We start from the raw sequence: 10,932 nt of genomic DNA, 5'->3' as shown, positions 1-10,932 counted from the left end.
AGAGTTGGCACTGCTTGGCAATCGTGGCAGGAGCTGGAAGTGAGCTGGCCACTCACCCCTGTAAGGTAGGCACTGCAAACCTAAGGCAAATGCAGCCAGAGGTGACAGTTCCGTTACTAGGTAGTATACTCTCTAAGAGAGGGATTCCTAGTAATTCAAAACAGCTCCATGAGCTGATAAAGTGGGCTAAAGAGAGAGCCCTGATCCCCACTGTTGGTATAGCTTTCAAGCTGGAAATGTGGGAAGAAATCGGGAAGTCCCTATGGGATGAAATGAGCAAAGGATCTAAGGAGGCTGGAAAATTAGCCACGTTGTGGAGGCTGATTCGAGACACATTAAAAGAAATGAAAAGTGAGAGGGCAGCAGCAGCCTCAGCGTTTGCTGCCTTAATGCCTGATCTACCAGTACCAACAAATGCTCAAAATATGGACTCAACCTCTAAACAGTTATTTGAGACACCTAAAGAACCCCCACCAGCACCTGCGGGGGCTATACTGATTCAAGCTCAGCCAACTGTGCCATTTGACCCTGTGGTTCTGCTGAAAAGTAAAAATGGGACCAAGAAGCAAAACCAAAAGCGACCGAAAACACCACCAGAATCGTCGGAGGACCCAGAGGGAGAGAAGCCGGAGAACACGGGTGAGGAATCTCAGAATGCAGACCCCCCCCTCCTGCCCGCCTGCCGCGGCTCCGGGCCACTCTGCTGCTGCCTTCCCCACCCCCGCCTCCGCTGTCTGATTTATCTTCTTGACCACAGTTGCCATCAATTAATCCTCTGCTCCACCTGTCAACACCGGCAATGCCTGCTATAGAGCAACAACCAGAGGAATAGCTGGGACTCGGAGACAAGCAACTAAGGGAACTACTGAAAAAACTGAAAGAACTGGAGACCAAGGATGAGTATACCCCTGAAAAAAACCCTAGTTTTTCCTCCAGGGAACATCCTGAACAACCCAGGGGCACTAATACATTTTTACCTCCTGATCCATTCCCTATTCCTACTCCTACTTCCCTTAACCCTTTAACACCCACTGCTCCACCTCTTCCAGATCCAACATGGGGAGGGGAGGGTGGTGGTGGGGGGGTGGGAGTGTGGATCCGGTAACTAGATGGAAGGGAATTATTCAAAATGCTATAGTTGAAGGAGAAATGGTTCCCAATATGGGTCCGATGGATTTCCAGTGATTGTGGGACCAGGAGGAGGAGGTCAATGGGTCACATTAGATTGGAAAATGATAAAAGAAGCCAAAGCTGCCATTACGCAGTGCAGTTTGAAATCGTCATTTACTCAATCTCTTTTGCAACATCTTTTTACTGATCAATTGTTGACGCCATATGACACAAAAATGCTCATTAATACTCTGTTAACTCCTTCTCAACAACTGTAATTTCATCATAAATGGCAAATACTGTGTGAAAATGCAGCTGCGATTCCTAGACAGAACACCAATGTATTATATGGAGTGCAAGCACAAATGTTACTCGGTGCCGGTCCTTTTGTACTTGCAGATTTGCAGGCACGGTTTCAAACTGAAGTGTTACAACTTTCACAAGAATTGGCGTATAAAGCTTTGCAAACTGTGCATGATCCTGCACAAGCAACCCCCTCTTTTACAAATATTAAACAGGGGGGAACAGAGACTTATTCAAAATTTGTGGATCGCTTATATTCAGCGATAACATCACATCCTGATTTGTCAGAAGAGATGAAACCAAAGTTTTTTGATCTGTTAGCATATGACAATGCTAATGAAAAAACTAAACGTGCATTACGACTGAGCCTGGCTAGTCAACCCTGAGGGCAATAGGCTCAGAGCACTATTTGTGCACTTCTGCTGGAACACCTGTTGGACCTCAGAGCGCCGTGCCCTAAGAGAGGTTCATCTTGCAACATCTGGTTGAGAATGCGGGCATAGACCTCGGTCTAGCCCCTGCTCAGATGATCCAGAAGAAAGGGAGCCAGTTCGGCACAAACAAACATCAGCAGAAAACCCAAGGAGCCGGGTAAGAAGATCTACTGCCTTCCTTCTCTATCACTGACTCACCAAGAAAAAGATGGGACTGTCATCAAGCACCCCCGCTAATGAAAAGCTGATGACATGGACGGAGGAGCAAGAACTCTCCTCCTTCCCGTCTGCAGTGGCCATGTGGGAACTTTGGCAGGAGGTTGGTGACCTGTTGGGCGGCCCCCATACCCAAGAAAGGAATAAGAACATAACTGGATTAGAAGGTACATGGGGGGTGGTAATCAATGCCCTAAAAGAAATAAAAGCCAAGGCGGAAGCTGCCGTCGCTGCCATTGCAGCACTTCCGCCAAAAGCTAGCATTGATACTGCAGCACCACCACCAGAAGCAGAATCCGGTGTTGTCCCCACAGCGCTTCCGCTACCCACCCCTCCTCCTGAGGGTGGTAAAACCCAGAAGGCATTCTTAGGATTGAGGGACAACGGCCTTGCCATCAAGGGCATGACAGGAAAGTCGCATCATTCTATAGCCGAGTTTCTATCAGACATTGGGCCGGAGGAAGAAGAAGCAGCACCCACTCTGAGCACCGAAAGCAACGTACAAAAGAATGTGAAGATGCCGACAGCCTACGCCCCCGAGATGAGCGGCCCCAGTTACTGCTTGAAACCACCCCTACTGCCACCTCCCACTTCAGAAAAAGAGCATGGGAAAGAAGTGGCCACCCCACCAGCTGCACCCATCGGCCTGGAGGACAAAATAAAAGCCCTCCTTGAACAAACAAATCAGGCCGTGAAATCCTTAGAGAAAAGAATGAAAGGCATGGAACAACACTCGTCTTTTCATAAATATCAAGACCCACCCACCCTCCCTGATGATGATGATGAGGACGTTCCAACCCCGCTGCAATCACGACAGAACAACCAAGGCATTAAAGGTGCTGATAAACCCTGATCCGGAAGATGGACTGTTTTCATTCACGATGCCATTCTCAAAGGGGATTGGGAAGCCAGCACCATCGCTTGCCCTGTTCTGCATGATAACAACGGGCCACCTCAATTTGAACAGCACACTTGGAAAACCCTACAGCAGGCCAAGAAGACCTTGAGAGAGGGAGGATTAAAAACGGAAAGTGGCCGGGCCATCCTGGATTGGCTTTTCACCGCCGACACTAATTGCCCCCACGACTGTTGCAATCTGGCCAGGTACCTGCTCACCCCCTCCCGGCAGATTGTCTGGGTCAAAGAGTGGGAGAGCCTGGCCCAGGTGGAGGCAAATCGCCCTTGAGCACCTGGGGATCCACTATTAGGGATGATCGCCGAGATGCTCATGGGCTCAGGACGGTATGGAGATATCAAAGTTCAGCTCCAGTTCCCGACTGCGCTCCACTGTATCGCTGCGCACCTAGCCCGCCGAGCCTTCTATGTGCTCCCAGAGCCTACTCCAGTCCCCTCATTTACCGCCATCAAGCAAGGGATGAATGAGCCTTTCCAACATTTTGTTGATAGACTTTGGCAATCTGTCATGGCTCAATCCAATCTGGGAGTAGAGCAAAAAGAATCTATATTCAAGCTACTGACGTTTGAAAATGCAAATCCGAGAATGAAGTCACTATTTTCCACTTTACCAAAAACGGCTGACGTCTCGGAGATGTTAGAAGTTGCTGCCAGGGCCACCCAAACACACCAAAACCAAGGCATGGCCAGTGCCTTTGGCGCCGCCTTGGAACCCACTCAAAAGCTTCTCGCGGCAGTTGCACAGAAACTAGACAGAAGGGGAAATCAATACAGAAGGGGAAATTGATCAAGGAAATTCACCCCTGTCTGTCTTAGATGTGGAGCCACAGGCCACTCAAGAAGAACTTGCTCAGTCACAGTGTGGTGTGACCGATGCCAGAAAGACAATCACAACAATCTGGAATGCAGGGCTACGAAAAACGGAAGATGCAGCACGCAAGGCCCCCGCGCCAGGACACAAGCCAGTGCTTTATACCAACTCCCCGCCCCAGCCACAAGGGGAAGCCTGGGCATCGATGTGCCCTCAGCAGTAGACATCACCCTTGCAACAACACAAGTACACCGGATACCGACAGGAATATACGGACCGGTACACCAAGAAGAAAGCACGGTTGGAGCCTTACTAATGGGCCATTCTTCCACTGGAATCGCAGGACTTCTTGTGCTCCCAGGAGTAATAGATGTGGATTATACAGGGGAGATCATGATCACTTGTTTTACATTAACGCCTCCCCTGATAATCAAAGCAGGAACTCGGTCAGCACAACTGGTCCTCCTCCCAAAAATTAATCTGGGGAAGAACGCCCCCGTGGCACGAGGCAGTCAAGGCTTTGGATCTTCTGGAAGCACTCTGGTAACCTTAGTGCAACAGATGAAGACAAGGCCCATCATAATTGTACAGTTGACCGCTGGTAAAGAGGTCAAGACCCTTTCCATGATGATGGACACTGGGGCTGATGTTACAATAATCAACCTTAATGTGTGGCCTCGTCATTGGAAACTTATCACTGCCCTCGATGCCGTCCAGGGAATAGGTGGTGGTTCTATCCCCCTTCAGGCCCTTAACCCCATGCAGCTAAAGTTCCCTGAAGGACAAGCTGTGACCATATGACCTTATGTGTTGCCGCTACCGGGACAACTTGGAGGGTTGGTTGGCAGGGAAGTTATGAGCCAACTAGGGGCTGTTCTTTCCATCCCTGAACCCACCCAACCCCCTCAACATTTTCAATGAGGGCCACTGCAGAGGTGCTGCCAACTCCCAGACTGCAATGGAAGACAGACACCCCTGTCTGGGTGGAGCAGTGGCCCGTATCCAAAGAGCGCCTAGAAATCGCCAACCATCTGGTACAAGAGCAGCTGGACGCAGGACACATCCAGCTGTCTGTCAGTCCTTGGAACACACCCATCTTCTTAGTTCCAAAGAAGACAGGAAAATGGCGACTACTACAGGACTTGCGCAAGGTCAACAACCAGATGTGGCCAATGGGCGCACTCCAACCCGGGCTGCCCTTACTCACCATGTTACCCGGAGGCTGGCACCTTCTGGTAATAGACCTTAAGGACTGTTTCTTCACTGTTCCCCTACATCCTGAAGACACGGCTCGCTTCGCCTTTACCATCCCATCAATCAACAAAAGCGAACCTGCGAAGCGATACGAATGGGTAGTGCTGCCCCAAGGGATGAGAAATTCCCCAACGATATGCCCAATGTATGTGGCATGGGCACTCTCATCGGTCCGAAAAGAAATGCCGGACACACTAATCTATCACTACATGGATGACATACTGCTTTGCCAGAAAGCCCCATTCCCCAACAACATTAGTCAAATGTTGACCGATCAACTGAAGGCAAAAGGATTAATTGTAGCTCCTGAGAAGGTGCAATCACAATTGCCCTGGAGCTACTTAGGGTGGTAAGTCACTCACGCCATGGTGAGACCGCAAAAACTAGAAGTGATCAGCTCGATCAAAACATTGAATGACACCCAAAAGCTAGTGGGCGAGCTTCAATGGGTTCGACCCATCATAGGTCTCACCAACGCGGATATCCACCCCTTTTTGTCACTATTGCAGGGCACGCAACCAGGTGCGTTAGTGGACTGGACCAATAACCATACCAATGCGTTAAAACGAGTCGTCCACAAACTGGCAACTGGCTTTGCAGATCGTCGAGATGCCACCCAAGCCATTGGAGTCTGGGTATGCAACCACCCTTCATTCCTGTTAGCACTGCTGTTGCAGGATTTCAGTTGACAAAGGGAAAATGGGGAACACCACCATGACAACCGTGATTGAAACCACAATCAAAGCTCTCAAAAATCAGACTCAATAGCCATCTTGGAATGGTTATTTCCACCCCACACGGCCCAGAAAGGTATCTGGCAACGAACCGAAATAACAGCATTCTTGATACGAAAGGGACGACAGCGTTGCCTTGAAGTAGATGGTCGAGAGCCAGGATGGATCAGCATCTCTATCAAAACAATTGATTTTGATTGGTTGCTGCAACGCTCTACACCACTACAACTCGCCTTGCTCGAATACTCTGGAGATATTCATCATGGAGGCCCAAAACACAAGCGCCTACAGGCCGTCAGTCAGTTCCGTTGGATAGAACGACCAATTGTTTCAGAGCGTCCAGTGCCTGGTATCACTGTGTTCACTGATGCCGGAAAAAGGTCAAAAACGGCCGCCTGTGTATGTCAGGATAAGGGACAGTGGAAGCAACATTTGATTCCGGGCACTGACAAAGACAACCTACAGACTCTGGAACTACTGGCTATCATTTGGGCCTTAACACAATGGCAACGTCTACAGGTCAGTGGGTAGGGCCCAAACCGTTACTATTTACTGGAAGAGGTTATAGCTCTCTCTCCACAGACTCCGGGCCTCTTTGGGTACCCAGTAAATGGACACGCCCTGCCGTGACCAGATCTCTAATGGACAACCCGACACCCATTCCTGACAATGATGCATCATCTAGCAGGTCAAACAACTCACATGTTTAGGACATCTCATGCTTTTGAACTTCACTTATTTTTTGTGTTCCCTTTAAAAAAAAAAAAAAAAAAAAAAAGAAGAGGGGGGGGGGGAAGTGTAGTGAAATGAGGCAACCAGGTGCCACTAATTACCAGGTACTGGGCATGAGATTGTGTTAAGCCCATCTGTGCCTGATTAGGGCAGGCCCCAACTGTGCATGAGCAGGATTAGGGGGCCAATAAAAGGTGAGGCTTGAAGCCCAGGCTCAACTCATTCTTGAGCAAGTCAGCAGAGAGGTTAGTCAAATCTGGAGCAGTAGCACTGAGCCACGCTGACCAGTCCTGAGGACAACAGACTCAGAGCACTATTTGTGCACTTCTGCTGGAACACCTGTTGGACCTCAGAGTGCCGTGCCCTAAGAGAGGTTTCTCTTGCAACACCCTTCAGGCACTGGAAGGTGCTCTGAGGTCTCCCTGGAGCCTTCTCTTCTCCAGGCTGAACAACCCCAACTCTCTCAGCCTGGCTCCAGAGCTGCTTCAACCCTTGGATCTTTTTTGTGGATTCCTCCAACAGCTCCATGTCCTTCTTGCTTTGAGGACCCCCGAACTGGACCCAGCACTGCAGGGGGGTCTCCCCAGAGTGGAGCAGATGGGGACAATCCCCTCCCTGGTCCTGCTGGCCACACTGCTGGGGGTGCAGTCCAGGACATGGGTGGTTTCTGGGCTGTCAGCACACATTTCCAGCTCACATTGAGCTTCTTTTCACCCAACACCCCCAAGTCCTTTTTCTCGGGGCTGCTCTCAAATCATTCTCTACCCAGCCTGTATTTGGGTTTGGAATTGCTCTGATCTAGGTTCGGGACCTTGTTCTTGGCCTTGTTGGCCCATCCACTCAAGCACCTCATGTGTGAGCGATGTGACACCTGCAGGAAGGGACAAAGAGATAGATGGTCAAGAATTTAAAAGGCCAAATGGGAAGAGAATCCCTCAGGGAGTCTGCTCCAATGTCTGGCAGAACCTGACTACAGTGGGAGGTTTGCTTCCATGAGGAGCCTGGGAAATGGGTCCCAGGTACTTACTTTTCATTATTCTTAAAATCAATAAGTAGATACTGACTACTCTTAAAATGAATATCAAGATTATTTGACCCAAGTGGTAAGTATTGATCTAGGAATGGCCAACTGATTGTCAAGGGATGATAAATCTTGAATTTTATAGGAGCACAAAGCCACAGGCAGCAGTTAACCTCAGGTTTGCAGTGGTGCTCCTGGGGCAATATGCTCAGCGTATTTGCAAAGCAGAAGTACCCAAATCCTCCCTTTTTTTCCCCTCTTCTAAAATCTTTGGACTTTTTCTCTCTCTTGAGTGCAGATCAAGTTTATCACAAAATCCAGGCTAAATCAGTGTCTTATTATCACAGAGGGCAGGAGAGCAGGTGCCCAGGTTGAGTCTTCCTCCAGATGCACCAACATGGACAGAAATATTTGAGGGTCTGTTGGGAAAGTCTCGTCCAGAAATGCACCTGATTTCTTTAGGCAATGGAGCTTCTTTAACCACCACTTTAAAGAGATCCAGAATAACAAGCTGCATTTCATCTGGGAGACAATACCAACTTCTGTGGGGCATAATGCTGCTGATCTGCATGAGCTTTTAATAAAATAATATGTGCAATGTTGTCCTGGTTTGGGCCAGGATAGAGGTGATTTTCTGTCTTGTACTTTTGCTTTTAGCTAAGTCTCTTGTAAGTAGTTGCACTTGATGAAATTAACAGCAAGTTTCTCAGACAGTGTGTGTTTCTAGGACTGATAACACTTGATGTTTATAGTTACTGCTAGAGACTGGTATGCAGAGCCAAGGACACTGCTCAGCTCTGAAGAAAACATAAAGAGGTCCCACCTGCATCCCTTCTTTGGGGAGGAACAGACAAGACAGATGCCAGAATTGACCAAACAGAGTATTCCATCCCATACACGTCATGCTCAGTATAAATTTGAGGGATCACGAGGGCCAAGCCAGATTTCCTGCTTCCAGCTTCCGGCTGCCTGCCCTTCCTGCCTTTCCTGCTTCCCTTTCCTTCACCCCGGCATCCTGGAAGGATCCCGTCCGTTCGTCTGCCTGTGGTCCTGATCCGTGCCAGCCCATATCTGTGTGTTCCTGCCTCCAGTTCCCAACTGCTGCCAACTCCAGGAGTCCAGCCTGGACTTTCCCAGAGCTGCCCTGCAGCCTCGGTGGTGACGTGAGAGCTATTGGGGGAAAGGGGGGAGGAATGTGGTATCCATTTTCTTGTATATTTGTATATATTTAGTAATTTTTCCTATTTATCATTACTGTTTCATTAAAGTTGTGTAGTTTAGTTTCCAACCCATAAGTCTCTCTCCCTTATTCTCTCTCCTTTCTTATCAGGGAGGAGAGAGAGATTAATAGAGAGCGTCTGTTACTCGGTTTAATTGCCGGGCCAGTGTTAAACCGTGACAAATGTAAACAGCTAAGGTGGTTTATCAATCCAGCCAATAGTATTTCTTATCTCTTGGAGTTGTCAACACAGAAAATCAATGGGGTATTTGTCTGATTATTTTTGGCCAAGTACACACCAGAATATTTGGGCATTTTTTAATTTCTTATAAACTTGAAATGACATTTTTTAAGAAGCAAAACTAGTAAAAAATTGGATTGATGTTTCACCAAAAGGGGTTTTCAAATCAAAGGGGAGCTACATGTATCTGGAATAAGGTGACCAGCAGGAGCAGGGCAGGGATTGTCCCCCTGTGCTGGGCACTGGGGAGGCTGCACCTGGAATCCTGGGGTCAGTTCTGAGCCCCTCAGAAGAAGGACATTGAGGGGTTGGAGTGTGTCCAGAGAAGGGCAACGGAGCTGGGGAAGGGTCTGGAGCAGGAGTCTGCCCAGGAGCAGCTGAGGGACCTGGGGCTGTTGATCCTGGAGCAAAGGAGGCTGAGGGGAGACCTTCTGGCTCTCTGCAACCCCCTGAGAGGAGGCTGGAGCCAGGGGGGGGTCAGGCTCTGCTTCCAAGGAACAAGGGATGGGACAAGAGGAACAGCCTCAAGTTGTGCCAGGGGAGGTTGAGATTGGAGCTTGGGAACAATTTCTCCCTGGAAAGGGTTTTCAGGGCCTGGCCCAGGCTGCCCAGGGCAGGGGTGGAGTCCCCATCCCTGGAGGGCTTTCAAAGCTGTTGGAGATGTGGTGCTGAGTGCCATGGGGCAGTGGTGGCCTTGGCAGTGCTGGGTTAATGGTTGGACTTGATTATCTTAAAGGTCCTTTCCAGCCAAGATGATTCTAGTCAGTACTCAAAAATCACAATCCAGGACTGTGTCCATCTCAGGGCTGCTCAGAACCTCTGCTCCAGCAAGACTACAACCCAAAGAGTAGAGAAACACAGGGACAGGCTGTGACCTGCAAGTAAACCTTCCTGCCTAGATCCACACAAAATCCCACCACTTGGGGCTTCAGGCAGATTTCCTAACCACCTAAAGAAAAATTTCCTTAAAAGGTTTCCTTCTTTTTTTACCCCAGCAAGATTCTCTTCCCATTCTCCTTACCCTTTCTGAGCATCCGCATTGTTTCTTCAGATAGGGACCCACCAGGGAACGACTGAGCCGTACCCAGATCTCTGGGATGTGAAATATTTGTATTTTAATTGCATTCTTTGTTCTTATTTCTAATAAAGGATGAAATTATGAGGCCTGAGGGCCATAGGGATTGGTGCCGTGCAATGATAAGGAAAATGCTACGTGGTGTGGAATATGTGCTCAACAGAAATGTCCTTCAGTGGGAGGAAATACAAATACCCTATTTGCCTTCACAAGCTCAGGTAGAGGGGAATGATGCTGAGAGCTCTCCCCTTAAGCACTGCTTCCTACCTTGCATTTACTTTTCCGTCTTATTTCCTGCCGACTCCCAAGAATGACACTTGGAGGCCAAGAGGAGAAGGGAATTTTCAAAAAAAAAAAAGTTTGCAGGAGGCATGGGTACAAAACCAATTATTTATTAATAGGTTTGGTTCACGCACCTCCTGTGCATCATTTGGAACATTTAGCCTGTAGGCAGAGAAGAGCATTCAGGTGAGAAATTTGGGTTTGCATCTTGCCAGATGGGCTTGACAACTTCATGCTGAACTTTAGCTCCCCATCTCTGGCCTTGCAATTTAATTTTAATTAAAACAAAATGCCTGGCAAAAAAAAAAAAATTCTCAGAATGTTGAATGCCTCCTGAACTGTATGTAAAAATATTTATATTATTAATTTATGAATCCATATGTGTAGAGAGATCTCCAGTGTATGAGGTGGCCTTGGGTATGCACTGAAACAAGGACATCCAGGTAGAATTTGAGAGAAATGAGAATTCCATTAAAAATAAATAAATAAAAAAGGAGAAAGGATAATTGAAAAACAGCAGCTAAGCAAAGGAAAATAACACTTTAAATAGATCCCTAAACATCATTTGCACCTGTAGTGGCTCCA

This window comes from Heliangelus exortis, chromosome W (assembly GCF_036169615.1).
Source record: "Heliangelus exortis chromosome W, bHelExo1.hap1, whole genome shotgun sequence".
In the NCBI taxonomy this organism is placed as follows: Eukaryota; Metazoa; Chordata; class Aves; order Apodiformes; family Trochilidae; genus Heliangelus; species Heliangelus exortis.
This window is presented reverse-complemented; position numbering follows the sequence as displayed.